Source organism: Leopardus geoffroyi, chromosome A1 (assembly GCF_018350155.1).
Source record: "Leopardus geoffroyi isolate Oge1 chromosome A1, O.geoffroyi_Oge1_pat1.0, whole genome shotgun sequence".
NCBI lineage: Eukaryota > Metazoa > Chordata > Mammalia > Carnivora > Felidae > Leopardus > Leopardus geoffroyi.
In genome coordinates, this window is record NC_059326.1 from 22740080 (window position 1) to 22756965 (window position 16886).

Here is a 16886-nt window from a genome sequence, read left to right on the forward strand (position 1 = left end):
TAAAGTTGTCTGTAGTATTCCTTTATTAACTTTTTAATAGTCATAAGATATATAGTGATAGCTGTTAGATTATTTATGATTTTGGTGATTTGTGTCTTCTCTTTTTTTAAATTTTGGTCAGTCTTGCTAGAAGTTTATAAATTTTACTGATTTTTTTTCAAAGACACAATTTTGGCTTCATTGATTTTCTTTATTGTTTTCCTATTCCATTGACTTTTGTTTGTATTTTAATTATCTCTTTCCTTCTGCTTACTTTGCGTTTATTCTCATTTCCTTTCCTAGTTCCTTGAGGCAAAAATTTAAATTATTGATTTGAAAACGTTCCTTATTTGTATCGTAAGTCTTTTGTGTGAGAAATTTCCTGCTCAGGACCACTTTAGCTGTGTCTCACATATACTGATATGTTGTATCTTCATTTCACTCAGTTCTATGTATTTTTTTCTATTGAGGATTCCTCTTTGACCCCAAAATTATTTAGAAGTGTATCATTTAATTTCCATGTGTTTAGGTATTTTTCTGTTGTTTTTCTATTATTGATTTTTAGTTTGATTTCATTATGGGCAGAGAAAATAACCAATATAATTTCAGTTCTTTTAAATTTGTTGAGATATTATTATTATTATTGCTATGATATGGTCTATCCATGTTGCCTGGGGAAAAAAAAGGTATATTCTGCTGCTGTTTTGTGGAATGTTCTATATGTGTCAATTTGATCCTGTTGTTTGATTGAGTTACTCATGTTGTCTACATTCTTGATGATTTTCACTATAGTAGTTCTATCAATACCTAAAAAGGGGTAGTAAAGCATTTTGAATCAGAAAATCTAAGCTAGTAGTTAATCTGTTCACAAACTAGTCGATGAATTCAGTAAGCATAGAACTTTGAGAAAAATATTTAGTATTTTATGAAGAATAAGCATTAGCAATTACTAAAATAGTTCTCACTTTATTTTCAATTTCTAGGAAATCTAGATTTTTTTTTAATGTTTTTATTTGAGGGAGAGAGAGCAAGAGAGAGGAGGGGAGGGGCAGAGAGAGATGGAGACAGAACCTGAAGGAGGCTCCAGGCTCGGAGCTGTCAGCACAGAGCCTGATGCAGGGCTCGAATTCATGAGCAGTGAGATCATGAACTGAGCCAAAGTCTGCCGCCTAACCTGCTGAGCCACCCAGGCGCCCCTCAATTTCCAGGAAATCTAAAAGTGAAAGGAATCATCAAAACCTAGAAATTATTTTTCAACCTGAAAAAAAGACTTTTTCGTAAAATCTTAGACTAAATAGACTATTCATATTTTGTTAAATATGTAGCAGTTTCACATCTGACAATCAAACATTTCTCCTCATCTGAATTTACTTTTTAAAAAAATCCATGTTAGGGTGCCTGGGTGGCTTAGTGGGTTAAGCGTCTAATTTTGGCTCAGGTCATGATCTCGGGTTCATGGGTTCCAGCCCATGTGCTGACGGCTTGGAGCCTGGAGCCTGCTTTGGATTCTATGTCTCCCTCTCTCTGCCCCTCCCCCACATGCGTCCGGGCACACACAGTCTCTCTCTCTTTCAAAAATAAACAAATATTAAAAAAAAAAAAAAAAGAAGCCGTGTTGTTTTTTTCGACTATGTCTAAAATCATTTTATTTTGTGGCAAGGATTAGTCTTGACTTATGTGAACAGTGACTAATGCAAAATCTCTACAGTTGCATGCCTCCCATAAAATTTGGGTACTCTGTATTAAAATCCTGGTTAGGTGAAAAGAATATCACGGTAGAATTAAAAGAACTGAGTTGATGAAAGAAACCTCAAGTTATTAAAATATGAGTTCTGAGGGGGGAAAAAGTAACTTTCTATGTTTTAGTAGATTTACATAATAAGAAGAGTAATGAGAAAAAAATAAAGCAAACTGAAATGAAATTTAAACTCATAGCACATGACTCAGTGGCAACAATAGAAACGAGATGACAATAATGTATTTAAAGTACTAAGAGAAAAATGACAACCTACAATTTTATATCAATGTAAGCTATCATTTAAAGGTAAGGGCAGGGGCGCCTGGGTGGCGCAGTCGGTTGAGCGTCCGACTTCAGCCAGGTCACGATCTCGTGGTCCGTGAGTTCGAGCCCCGCGTCAGGCTCTGGGCTGATGGCTCAGAGCCTGGAGCCTGTTTCCGATTCTGTGTCTCCCTCTCTCTCTGCCCCTCCCCCGTTCATGCTCTGTCTCTCTCTGTCCCAAAAATAAACAAACGTTGAAAAAAAAAAAAATTTTAAAGGTAAGGGCAAAGTGAAGAACCTTTGAAACTAATAAAAACTGAACTTAACACTCACAAGTTCTTACTGAGTGATCAACTAAGGGATGTAATTACATCAGGAAAATATTGGACTATGGGGATGGAAGAAGTAAAGAGATAGCGTGTGGGTATGTCCATGAAATATTAACTATAAAATTATTTTAAAATGACTAATTTGAGATGTTTAAAGGTAATATAGACCTATAAAAAGATTACAACATGAAAGATTGGCAAGCAGGGAGAAAACTGGAAATAAAGCATAAGAAAGTATGTAATTCAGTATGAGGAGCAAGATTTCATTAACATTTCAGTTATCTGTTGTGTAGCAATATACCTCAAGTATCAGAGGCTTAAAACAACAATCATTTTCTTTGCTCACAATTCTGTGGTAAATGTTTTTTTTCACTCACTTGTCCAGTACCTGTACTAGTATGGCTCAACCACCTGGTACTGGCTGGAACCACTGAACCGAGGTCACATGCTGGAACCTTGATTCCCATAGTCAGGCCATTTCCTCAGTTCTTTTCTGAATAATCTCAAGGCTTCTCACTCTCTATGTGGTTTTTCTGCATGGTCTCTCCATGTGGCTTTCCAGCAGGAGCCAGACTTCTTACATGTAAGCTCAGGGCTCTTGAGAGTATAAAGGTAGAAGCTACCAGGCCTTTTATAATCTTAGATTGTGATCTAATATAGCATCGTTTCAGCCATATTCGGTTGGTTAAAGACAAGCCAGACCCAAGGGATGGTCATTAAACAAGAACAGGAATACCAAGAGGCATAGTTCAATGTAACAGATTGTCACAATTAACTTTGGTTTATTAATAAAGGTCAATTATGTGTGCTAAAAATTTAAGGTAATTAATAGAAGAATTAAAATAAAATGCTGAAGGACCAAGAAAGCTCAATAAATCCAATATTAGAGAAAATCTATAGTAATAGGGTAGAACAAAAGCAAAGCAAGGTAAATACAAAATAATAAGGCATCAGAAATAAAACCAAATATGTCAGTACTTACAATACATATAAATGGATTAAACTAGCTTATTATAAAACAGAACTTCACTGATAAAATGTTTAAAATCCAGTTCTCTGCTCTCTGTTAGGAATCACACTCAAATCATAAGGACACAGAAAGGTTGAAAGTAAGACAAAGAACAAGACAGATACAACAAGTAAATACTAAGCAAAACAAAGGAGATGTAGTTAAAGCAACATCGGACAAAAGAGGCTTTAAGTCAAACTTTACTTTTAATGATAAAATGGATTGGTACTTGATGATAGAAATAATTTATCAGAAGAGGTAACAATCTTGACTCTGTATGCAATGAACAACATAGTCTTAAAAACATATTTTTTAGAAAGGAAAATTTGATAAAATATCAGAATAGATGAACGAGAAGATAAAGAGAAGAGACAGAAAAAAAAATAGAAAATGTGAACAATAATATTAAAAGGCTTAATATATTGAGTATATGAGTCACTGCCCCCAATAATTAAAGTTCTGAATACACATAGAGAATTTATAAAAAAACAAAAAACAAAAAACAAGCACTGAGGTAGGCCACAAAAGAAGTCTTAAAAAGTACAAATGTTCAATAGCATATAGATCACGTTGACCACAAAGCAATAAAATTAGAAACTGAAACTTAAAGGTAGCCTGAAAATAGAAGAGTCATAATTAAATTTAAGATGTGTTTAGACCTGAATAATGATATTGCATTTAAAAAAAAATCTCTATTTTTCAGAGAGAGATAGGAAGAGCATGCGAGAAAAGGGAGAGAGCAGAGAGAGGGGACAGAAGATCCAAAGCAGGCTCTGCACTGACAGCAGTGGGCCTGATGCAGGGCTCAAACTCATAAACCATGAGTTCATGACCTAAGTCAAAGTCAGACACTTAGCCAACTGAGCCACCCAGGCACCACATGATACTGCATTTTAAAACCTATGAGATATAACTAGTGACACGTAAGGAAAACTTACAGTCTTAACTGTCTACGGTTTTAAAAAGATTGAAAATAAATGAGCTAAGCGTTCAATCAAAAGTTAGGAAAAAACAAGAGAGTAAACCCCTCCAAATTAGAACTATGTAAAGGCTAATAAAGTCTATGCGAACCTCTCACAAAACTGATCAAGAAAACACAAAGAAACCATATTAAAAGTCAAAGAACTATAAAATTTTTTAAATTTATTTTTAAAAATTTTATAATAATACATTTAAAAATTTAGTTTTGGGGTGCCTGGGTGGCGCAGTGGGTTAAGCATCCAACTTCAGCCAGGTCACGATCTCGCGGTCTGTGAGTTCGAGCCCCGCGTCGGGCTCTGGGCTGATGGCTCAGAGCCTGGAGCCTGTTTCCGATTCTGTGTCTCCCTCTCTCTCTGCCCCTCCCCCGTTCATGCTCTGTCTCTCTCTGTCCCAAAAATAAACAAACGTTGAAGAAAAAAAAAATTTAGTTTTAATAGATTTTGGTTAAATGTAAGCCATTCAAATTATCTCAAGAAGAAATAAAAACGTGGAACAGGTCTATACCCAGAAGTAATATTTTAAAATATTTGACAACTGGGGTGCCTGGGTGGATCAGTTGGTTAAGCGTCCAACTTTGGCTCAGGTCATGATCTCCCGGTTTGTGGGTTCAAGCCCCACGTGGGACTCTGTGCTGACAGTTCAGAGCCTGGAGCCTGCTTTGGATTCTTGTCTTCCTCTCTCTCTGCCCCTGCCCTATTTATGTTCTCTCTCTCTCTCTTGAAAATAAATAAATATTTAAAAAAATTGAAATATTTGACAACTGATGTAGGGCAAGCAGTGGTAAAACCAAAGGACAACTAATAAGTCCAAACAGACAATTGTTGACAATAACCAAAGTAGGCTTACCATGCATACTAAATTACTACCAATCCCCTTCATCTCTGTTGAAGAATATAAAATGTTTCAGATACAAAATATTTCAGGTAATAAAAAAAGAAGAAGAATTTCCCACATTAGAAAGAGGCAAGAGGGGCGCCTAGGTGGCTCAGTCGGTTAAGCGTCCGACTTCGGCTCGGGTCACGATCTCACAGTTCGTGGGTTTGAGCCCCGCGTCGGGCTCTGTGCTGACAGCTCAGAGCCTGGAGCCTGTTTCAGATTCTGTGTCTCCTTCCTTCTCTGCCCTTCCCCTGTTCACGCTCTGTCTCTGTCTCAAGAATAAATAAACATTAAAAAAGAAATTTAAAAAAGAGGCAAGAAAGTATAAGAAGAAAAATTTGTGTGCAAGCTTAGTTATGAATATGGATGCAAATGTCCCAAATAAGATATTAGCAAACGGAATTAATTAAGCAACGTGAATAAAAACTTATCATGACTAATTTGGGGGTATTCCAGGAATATAAGGGTAGTTTAAGTCATGAAACCCTATTAATGTAATTTGCCACATTAATAAATTTTAAAATATATGTGATAATCTCAATATATGCTCCCAAAATTTAACCAAATTCAACATTTGTTAACAAATGTTAACAAAAAAGAACACTTTAGAAATCAGGGTGAGAAGTGAACTTTTTTCAACTGATAAAGGATATTTATCAAAAATGTGCTACAAATATCATACTCAGTGGTGAAACATTAGAGCATTTTGTTTCAAGTCAGGAACATAACAAGGATGTTACCATTACTATTTCCATTCAACTTAGTTCTAGAGGTCTTAGCCAGAGGTAGAAATGAGAAAGATAAATGAAATGCAAGGGAAAAAAATCATTTCCAGAGATTTGGATGGTCTACACAGAATATCCAAGAGAATCTACAAAGAGTTTAGCAAGCTAATATGTTACTTGAGCAATATTAAAAATTCAATGGTATTCTAGTACACTAGCAACAACCAATTAGAATGTAATTTTAAAAATCATTCCATTTACAAAACAACCTAAGAATACAATAACATAAAAGGTATGAAAGACATTTATGAAAACATTATAAAGTATTATATAGTAACATAAAAGGAGACTTAATTAAGTGGGGAAATAGACTATGCTCATGTTTTGGGAAGACCCAGAATCACACAAATGTCAGTTCTTGTCCCAAATTAACCTACAAATTCAGTGGAAATCCAAACAAATTTTCAGGAGACTTTATTTTGGGCTTTGACAAGCTGAGCCTAAACTTCAAGTGAATAGTAAAGGGCCAAGAATAGCTAAGAAGATTTTGAAAGAAAAAATATAAGATGGGTGAAAAAAAACAGATTAAAAGGTATCTTTCCAGATACCAATACTTATTATAAAACTAAATAAAGTAAAACCATGTGGCATTGGCAAAGAGACAGAAAAATAGACCAATTAACCAAGAAGAAAATGTCCAGAAAAAGAGCTTGCAAGTGTGGAAATTTGGTACATGACAGAAGTGGCATTACAACCCAGTGTAATAAGATGTCCATTCAATAAATGATGCAGGAGCAGTATGTTACCATATGGAGGGAAAAGGTTAGACCTTCATTGTGTACCGTATATATATTCAACTTCAGATGGATTAAAGGCTTAAATGTGAAAAACAAAACTTCAAGACTTGGAGGAGACAGTGGAGAAGAATTTCTGACCACAAGGTAGAATGAATTCCTACACAGGATTCAAAAAGCACAAGTCACAAGTCACAAAAAAAATATATAATTAGAGTGTTTTCAAATTTAAAACCTCTGTAAAACAAGGCATAATGGAAAACAGCCCAGAGATTTGGAGCATATACTCACAATGCATATATTTAATAAGATTCAGTAGTCAAACTCTTTGAAGAACTTTTAGAAATCAAGAGAGAAAATGTCAAATAATTGTTAAGTAACTGGGAATTATATAAAGAGTAAATTCAAAAAAATGAAGACCTGAATGGCCAATTAATATAAATACAAATAAATTTAAGAGATATAAAATATAAATACAAATTGGTCAGTAACCAAAGAAATGCAAATTAAAACAAGGAAACATCTGTTCAGGTTCATCAGATTGGCAAGATTGGTGATGGTACAAACTGTTTGTTGGTCAAGATGGAAAAATTCTCATACAATGCTGGTAAGTGGAAATTGATGCAAACACTTCGAGAAATAATTTGGCATCATCTGATAAACTAGAAGTTGTGCATACCCGAAGACCTAGTATTTCTACTTTTCAGTAGATAACCTAGGGGAAACCTTTGCACTTGTACTTGAGGAGATATATAATTGGATTTCCATTACATCATTGCTTGCAATAGTGAAGTATTAAAAAAAATTTAAATGTCCATCAATTGGAAAATAGATAATTGTGGTATTTGGTTGAATCATATGAAATTGCTGCTATTCAACCATTTTGACATGGTTCAATCTAAAACTTTATAAAACTGAATACTATGTAGGAGCTAAAATGAATGAACTACATGGCTAAATCTCAAAAATAGTGAGGGAAAAAACCATGCTATAATATATATGTTATGGTCACAAACACACTTGGGCAAAAATCAACTTTTTAAAAATAGAGTATCTATGCATAACAATGACTAGAAGGGTTTTAAAAATTCAGAACTTTTTTTTTTTATTTTTTTTTCAATGTTTATTTTATTTTTGGGACAGAGAGAGACAGAGCATGAACGGGGGAGGGGCAGAGAGAGAGGGAGACACAGAATCCGAAACAGGCTCCAGGCTCTGAGCCATTAGCCCAGAGCCCGACGCGGGGCTCGAACTCACGGACCGCGAGATCGTGACCTGGCTAAAGTCGGACGCTTAACCGACTGCGCCACGCAGGCGCCCCTAAAAATTCAGAACTTTTTAAAGATGACAAAAGGACTTATTGAGGACCATATGCTCTTATACTCACATTGAAAGGAGAAATTCCCCTAAAGGAAACCAAGTGCTGTTGGAATAAGAGAATGAACACTGGGTAGCCAAAAATTTCAAATGTCCACTGTACCATCCTAGTTCCTTACTTTTATTTTAATTTATTTCTTACTTACTAGTGATCCATTACTGGTTATTAATCCAAAAAGAAGAGAGTAAATAATTTTATGCAGAATACCAGTAAATCTCCAGAGCTAGGGAAAAAATGTTATTAACTGAAAAATTTATTCCAACATTTTCCACTCATTTCTTAGAAATTTCTATTCATATCATATCAATACTAAACTTGTTTTAAGTAAAGATTAAGATTGGTAAATTCACCTCTATTGCTCCCTTTGTTTTCTTTGCTCATGTGGTTAATGATCTATGCATCAAATTTTAAAAGTTATGTTCTAGTTCTTAGTGATGTAAAGGGAAAATGCAACAGTACCACAAATGTGAATGAAATTTTCTTCATATCCAAAAATTCATTATTTGTTCCCTATCATATGTATTTTACAAATCTGAATTTCTTAGCATAGAATTCAAGGCCTTCTTGATATTACCTCAATAAAGTAGGTGATGTCTCTATTAGTATCAATTAAAATAGGTTCAGCTACCACATGCAGAGGGCTCTTAAGACAGAAGCTGGTACGAGAACTCTGTAATTATCAGAGACCCAGTCTCCTTCTAACTTTTTGCTCTGCCATCTTAAACATTTGACTTTTACCTGTGGTCCAAGAGGTCCACATATGCAATCTGGACAGCAAGAAGGAAGAAAAGTGTAGGAGAAGGCATATCCCCCAACTCTAAGGACACTTTCAGGATATATATCACCTTATGCTTATATCTCATTGTCCAGAACTTAGCCATATCCTACACATAGCTTCAAGGGCAGCTGGTAAAAATAGCTTTTATTCTAGGTAGCCAGAACCTATCTAAATTTGAGGGCTTATTGCTGAAGAAAAGGACAGTTAATATTGTGGGGACAACCAGTAGCTTCTACCATACCATCTTCATCCTTTCCTCTTCTCCTCCAACTGAGGGAATAGTAATTTGATTCTAGAACTAATCCTGGGTCAAGATTACTTTTCAGCAGGACCACTATGCACTAAGGTTTCATGAATGGATGCATGGATGTAGCCATTTCTTGGATGATCTGCTCCATTGTTTCTTGCATACAGCTGAACTGGTAAACTGATCAAAACTTGGCCTAAGGGATGACCCAAGCATTTCTATCCCTGGACTCTTTCTCTTCATTTACAGATGTTTGAGCACATTCACTATTTTCATGACAGCAGTTGGCTGATGGCTTGCTTTGGCCACACAAGGGCTGTGAATCACATTCTATTTAACCAGGAAGTCAGGCCTTAAGGATTATGGTTTGAGACCACACTTGTACCCCAATGTTTATAGCGGCACTTTCAACAATAGCTGAACTATGAAAAGAGCCTAAATGTCCATCAACTGATGAATGGATAAAGAAATTGTGGTTTATACACAATGGAATACTACGTGGCAATGAGAAAGAATGAAATATGGCCTTTTGTAGCAATGTGGATGGAACTGGAGAGTGTTATGCTAAGTGAAATAAGTCATACAGAGAAAGACAGATACCATATGTTTTAACTCTTATGTGGATCCTGAGAAAATTAACAGAAGACCAAGGGGGAGGGGAAGGAAAAAAAAAAGGTTAGGGAGGGAGGGAGCCAAAACATAAGAGACTTTTAAAAACTGAGAACAAACTGAGGGTTGATGCGGGGTGGGAGGGAGGGGAGGGTGGGTGATGGGTATTGAGGAGGGCACCTGTTGGGATGAGCACTGGGTGTTGTATGGAAACCAATCTGACAATAAATTTTATTTTAAAATTAAAAATAATAATAATAAAATAAAATGAATTGCTACATTGGTTTTAGTTTTAAGGAAAAAGCACTTGAAATAGAAATCAGAATCTCAAGAAAATACTCAAATGATATAAGATGGTAGCTAAATTGTTTATGTAACAGAAGGAACCAAAGGGTCTGCAGGTTTTAAGGTGGAAGAATCAGAAGGGAACCACCTCCATTAGGAACGGAGAGACAAGAAACCCCTATGGCAGTTTGTTGGCTATGTGCTGTGGATATATCTTGTCAACCTCTTCTTTTTTTCTCTTCTGTGAAATATTTAGGAAACTTTACATTGTTAACAAGGATTTGTATGAGTAAATTCATGATGGGGCTCAAAGATGAGTGTTGAATGCATGGTGTGGAGAAATAGAAATTGACCAGCAAGATGGTCTAAGAATGCAACTTCTGAGTCAGAAGAAAATTATGTAAAGAACTTAGTTTAGTCTGATTGCTTTTATGCCCAGTTCATGACAGAATACGTTTCTAGACTTCTAAAAATAGGATTAATATGTCAACAATTGTTCATATTTAATGAACTACCAAAATTCAAGTTGCAATACAAAAAAGATGTTTCAATGTATGGTCCCCTCAACAGTACATAAGAGTGCCTGTTCCCCACACCTCACCATTAGCCATTAGGGAAATGCAAATTAACACCACAATGAGATACTAGCACATATGTATTAGAATGTCTAAAATTTAAAAGACTTGCCATATTGGGGAAGACATGGAGAAACTGGAATTCTAAGATATCGCTCATGGGAATGTAAAATGGCTTATCCACTTTGGAAAAGATTTTAATAACTTTTATTCCTACTGTGTGATCCAGCCATTCTACTCCTAAGAATTTACTTAAGAGAAAAAGAACTGAGGGGCCTGGTGGCTCAGTTGGTTGGGAGTCTGACTCAATTTTGGCTCACGTCATGATCTTGTGGTTTGTGGGATCAAGCCCCACATCAGGCTTTGTGCTGATGGCAGGGAGCCTGCTTGGGATTCTCTCTTTCCCTCTCTCTCTGGCCCTACCCTGCTTGTGTTTTCTCTCTCTCTCTCAAAATAAATAAACTCTTTTTTTTTAAAGAGAGAAAGGGAACTGTATATATCCATACAAAAACGTAAACACAAATGTTCACAGCAGCTTTATTTGTAAGAGCCCCAAACTAGAAACAATCCAAAAGTCCATTAACAGGTACACAGATAAACAAGTTATAACCATACAACAGAATACTAATGAGCAAAAAAAAAGGAATGAACTATCAATACATACAACAACATGGATGAATCTCAAAATCATTATGCTAAATGAAAGAAGCCAGATTAAAAAAAGAGTACATACTGTGTATTATCACTTATATAAACATCTAGAAGATATAAATAAACAAAGTATATGGGTAGTTTTTTGGAGAAAGGAACACTGAGAAACAGAGGTGATGAGATTACAAATAGGCACGAGGAATCATTTGAGAGTAACACATGTTCATCATCTTGAACATGGTGATAGTTGCCAGGGTGTGTACACATGTTAAAACTTGTCAAATTGTACACTTTAAATATGTGCAGTTTAATGTTTGTCAACTATATCTCAATAAAGCCCTGTATGTATATATGCACATGTACATATACATGTAGACATATATTATACATATATAAACATAATATTATGCCTCAATAAAGCTGCATACATAGTGATTGATAGATTGATAGACTGAGTGCTTACCATATGCTAGGCACTGTTTTGGATGTTGAAAATTCAGTAGTGCCAATTGAAGTCCCTGGCCTCAATGGAACTTTCCTTATAGCAGAAAGACATTACTCACCTTCTCTCCCAAAAGCAAATAACTATATAATAATAAATAAATGAGCCACCAATATTTTCCTTTTCTCTTCCAATGAAGAACAATATAAATGAAAATGGCAAAACTCAGTGTAACAACAAAATACTCATATTTTTTCATAATATTGGAAACAGACTGCTACTTTAATTGTTAAGGTTCTCAAGTACAAACTATTAACCAAAGGTTAAGTACACCTTTCCTCAAAAAAATCTGTTTATCTAAACTTACTTCTAAATACCTTCTGGGCTAAAGAGGAAATGAGAATTGAAATTTTGTACCTCAGAAATGATAAAAATGAGAACATCCTGAGGGATGTAGTCAAAACAACACCCAGAAGAGAACTCATAGCCTTAAATACATGTACTTAGAACACAGATGATCTAAGCATTGACCCATGAAGCTAGAAAAAGAACAACATAAATGCATGGGCAGTTGAAGCAGATTAATAAAAATAAAAGTAGAAAATGATAAAATAGGAAGAAAAGTAGAATTGATCAACAATACCAAAAGCTGATTATTTAAAAAGAGCAATGAAACAGACAAACCTATGAGAAGTCTAATAAAAAGAAAGCTGAGAGAGAAACAGAGAGAGAGAAAACCTGTTAGATGTTAGATTCAGGCACCCCTTGACTTGAAACCCAGTTCATTTTGAGCAAGTTACCTGACCTCTTGAAGCTTAAGTTTCTCATTCATAAAATGAGGACAGTGACAAGGTGCTTATCTCATGGGATTGTTATGAGGATTAAATTAGGTCATATGTACTTAGCACAATGCCACACATGATATGTATACAGTAAATATTATGATTATGATTAATTGTGCCCGGTACCTGGTACATTGCAAGTACTCAGTAAATGTTAGTTCCTTTTCTCCTTGTTGCCATGGTTCTATGTATCAAATCATTTTCCATTGTTCATGACTTATCACTAATTTATTTCTAAAGGCAAGTCTGCTCAGGCAAATGAGATGTGCTGAGACAGTATTTTGGGGGACAGTGATGAAAAAACATCAATGTTTGAAAAGTTTGACATGAGACTCCATAGTCTTTGTGTGAAGAGTAGATTAATTCATGACTCAGAGGTGTTGGCTTTCTGGCATTATTGCCAAAATACAATTCTCCATTATACAAAATGGGGATACCCAATATCTTACAAGGAGGGCTGGAAAGAGTGTCCCTGTAGTCAAAATAATCAGTCACCTTCAAGTCCCAAGCACTAAAGAGAAAATAGAGAACTGGTGAGCTTCCTAAGGGTTGTCCATTTGAGGTAGGGATCTTTCTGAACTTTTAGGGGGATGACTGAGATACATCTGAACCATGAGCTAGTTTGAGTGGCCCCATGTGGAAAAGGAAAAGGAAGAGTTGAGACCAGGAGAACCAGGAAGACTGGTTAAACTAGGGCCTGGACATTCTGATGCATGAAGTAGGAGGAAGTCCTGGGTCACAGATGGAGATCACAAGAGGTAGAAAGGTTGGAAACAAGGGTTTGTGGAGAGACCAGAAGGACACTGAAGCCCAGAGCTGAGCCAGAGAAGAGCTATTGTCAAATCCTATTCGTATTGTAGTCCAAAACAAATTCCCATTAAGTCCTGTGGAAAGAGATTGGAAATAGAAGCAAGTTAAGAGGTGAATATTAGAGAACATAGAGTATGGCCACAGTTGGGCAGTCTTTTGTCACATCTTCCTGGCTTCTTGATGGTGTATGTTCTGCCTATTTTGCATCCCTGTTGTAAACCCTGTTGACTAATAATTGATTCCTAATTTTCCAAAGGTCTTACTCTTTATTTCTCCTTCTATGTGTTACTTGGGAAGTCCTCTGAGAAGAGGATCCATAGCCATTTGTATGGTGATGTTGAGACAAATGTTCAGTACATGGTCCATACACCAGGTTAGGTGGTTCTACGTGATGGGGCCAGGACTTTTCTACAGTATTCTCTCCTAATTTTAATTTTAGGGACCTGAAGTTGGCTTTACCTCAACTCATTATGCAGGCAATTATTTCAATGTATAAAAAAAGTAATAAATTTCGTTTTGTTCCTCATTTCTCTGTGATACACACGAGATCATCAGTTCAGACCATACTACTGAGCTTTAGAAACATTAAACCAAGCCTGGCAAAATGAGACAATGAATTGGTTTCCAAGTGTTCTCTAGTGACTTGGGTCTGAAACATGAAACCCTAGCTAGGAACTAGCACACCAGATGGGAATCTCAGAAGGGAGCAGAATTAAATAGACATCAGCCCTAAATAGTAGAGTCTCAACAAAGTTTCTTCTAGGCGGGGCTCTTATACTTTCTCACTGACCTATGCTTTGTATTTTCACCAGTTGAGATGGCCTTCATGACCCAAAGCAGATCCAAGATCCTGATTCTTGAATAGTTGGTAGGGAGACATTCCCAGCCTTTCCTTCAGGTTGCAGATGTGCTACAGTATGTTCTCCAGATCAATATTGGTTCAAGCTTGGGGGGGCATAAGTTTTGAGTTCCTATTGTTGCAGGGAAGTCTTAGGGAGGCCTTATCTGACTTTTGACTAGGCTTCAGGACAGTCTGTCTCCTAAAAGGCAATTTTTGTGAACAGCTAACTACACAGGAAGGCTGTAAATGACCAGGTCCACTCCAGAAGTTATAAGAACACTCGCAGGTGAGAGTGTGAGGAATATCACCTCACTGAAGACTCTGAGGCCAGAACAGAGAGAAGATACTAAGGCTATAATATGGCCTTGGGATTTCAGGCCTACTATATTTACATTGGGGTCAAGGCTGCATCCCTATCTGTAGCAGGAGGTAAGTCCTACTGCCAGTCATCACGGGAGGGGCTGGATCTATCAGACCACATAACAAACCTACAGATGACTTGGCAAAGAGTTTCAACACTTCCATCCTGGCTGCCAGGAGTAAGCTGTTTCTCCTTCAGAGCTCTGACCCAAGGGTGGATGGAAACAACCTTGTTCTCAGTTCCCCTCACCCCCGCTAAGATACTTTAAATCCTGCTGAAGACTCCAGTGATGTTAAGAGAGAACAAGAGAGAGGCTATATGAAGTAAGTATTTGATTATTCCCTCATTTCTCCTCTCCTCTCCCTCCCAAAATCACTGCTCAAATTCAGGCTTGCATTGTCTCTCATCAGGACTTTTGCAGTCACTTCTTCATTTGCTTCCCTATATCCCTCTTTCCTCCACTTGCCATTCTGGGGGAATGTATTGGATCTCTGTTTAAAATTCATCAATGCCCTCAAGGAACTGCCTTTCTAGACTCATCCCCACGTGGTCTTCAGGGCATTTCCGCACTGTAGATTATGAGGTCCAGGAGAGCAAGGTTATCTCCTTCATTGAAGTTGCCCCAGCAACTATGGTAACACAGGGCATACAGCATGTGAGTGGTAGAGAGTTGTTGGTTCAGTTTCCTTTGATTACTGTCATGATTGGCATAGCCCTGGCTTCCTGTGCTGATGGCCTGGCAGAACCAGCCACATAAATGGTAATTAATAATAGGAAGAAAGGCCTTTTTCCAATTTTATGCTGGAGGCCTAGATTTTTTTAAAAAAATATCTCTTTGGTTTTAAGAATATGCAGCTTCTTGGGAGAATAGAATGTACCAAAAAAATAGAAATTTCTTAAATGTAAGCTAAAGGGAGACTACTTATTATTTTTACCACCAAGTGAAAGTTGTGCCAATTATATTTTCTTGGTGACTGGAAAATGTCTCTAATAAAACCCATGTTTTTCTGGAAGTTTTTTCTTCAACAGGATGATTATGTTCCACTGGACTAGGAGTATTGTTAATTATAACAATAAGATACACAAAGGGGAAAAAAATCACAAAAATTTTCAGATCAGGAAATGCTTAAAATGTTTCCAAAAAATGTTTATCAGGAAATGTTATTCCAGAATCAAAACATTTCCTGCCTGGTGATTATACCATGGAGAAAAATCATGTGATGTGATGCCAGTTATGGGGTCTTATAAAAAAAGAATTTTTATCATGAGATACATTTATTTGAAAGAAATTCATTGTAAGTAACATGAGATAAATGAGAATTGCCCAGAGTCATACTTTTCAAAAAGTTTATTATTTACATAAAAATTTAAACTTTATACCTTATCAGAAAACACAAGGAATAAAGTAGAAATTCACCAATCTCTCAACAGTCAGAGATAATCAGTCTTAATATTTCAGTGAACTTAATTCCAGTCAGGTCTTGGTATAAATATATGTGCTTGTCATCAACTCTATGTAAATAGTTTTAATGATATGTACTGTATCAGCAATATATCATAGATCTTTCCCTGCCTGTACATCTAGGTCTGCAGTATTAATGTTCATAATTGTGCCTATGTATCACATGTATCTACTGGGACATTCCAAGCTTAAGGTGCAGCTCCCCAAACATAAGTCCCTATGCGACAATGTGAAAAAAGCTGAGGTGGTGTGGTGGGAAGAGGGCACTTGCGTGGGTGGAGGGGTCTTTCTTGGAAGTGAACTTCCTTATATGTGTCTACAGTCAGGACCAATTATATACCCACCCCAGACACTGCCAAATGAAAATGAATTGATAAGAGAGGCTCAGTCAAGCCAGAATTTCTTCTCTGTGACTGAATGCATTACTACCTGCACAAAAACAGGGTTCTGTGAGAAAAAAAAAAAGGAGATGAAACAAAGAAGCAAGTTTAAATCCATGGATTCACAATGATACCAACAAACAAACTCATTTGGTCACCATTGGAGAATGCTAGTGAAAAAAACTCATTATTTGAAAAACTGTCAAAGTAAGAGAAAGAATCATGCTCTTCCTATATCACTGGGAAATCAAATCATTGAGGAAAGTATTTCCCCCTCTACCAAAGTATTCCAGATAATGAATGAAGAAGAAATGATAGAGTTAGGATTTCACCATTTAAAACATCTACTGAATTACATTATGTCTAATTCATAATACCATATTCAATATAGTATGACTATAGGCATTGAATATCAACAACTGTTAATGTCACAGAAACAATCCAACATCATATCCTTCTCAATGGAAGGACACAACACCATCTAAGAAGTCATCTTGCCAAAAAAATAAAAATAAGACTTGAATATAATTAAG

At 36.3% G+C, this 16886-nt stretch overlaps 1 protein-coding gene across 1 annotated transcript in view; it reads left to right on the top strand.

Annotated features, from left to right (window-relative positions):
• Positions 1 to 14680: 14680 nt before the first annotated feature.
• Positions 14681 to 16886, top strand: part of RCBTB2 (RCC1 and BTB domain containing protein 2) — a 57180-nt gene continuing 54974 nt past the window's right edge. The window contains exon 1 of the mRNA XM_045476042.1: positions 14681 to 14834. The gene's annotated coding sequence lies outside the window, so the exon portion shown is untranslated. The remainder of the gene's footprint in view (positions 14835 to 16886) is intronic.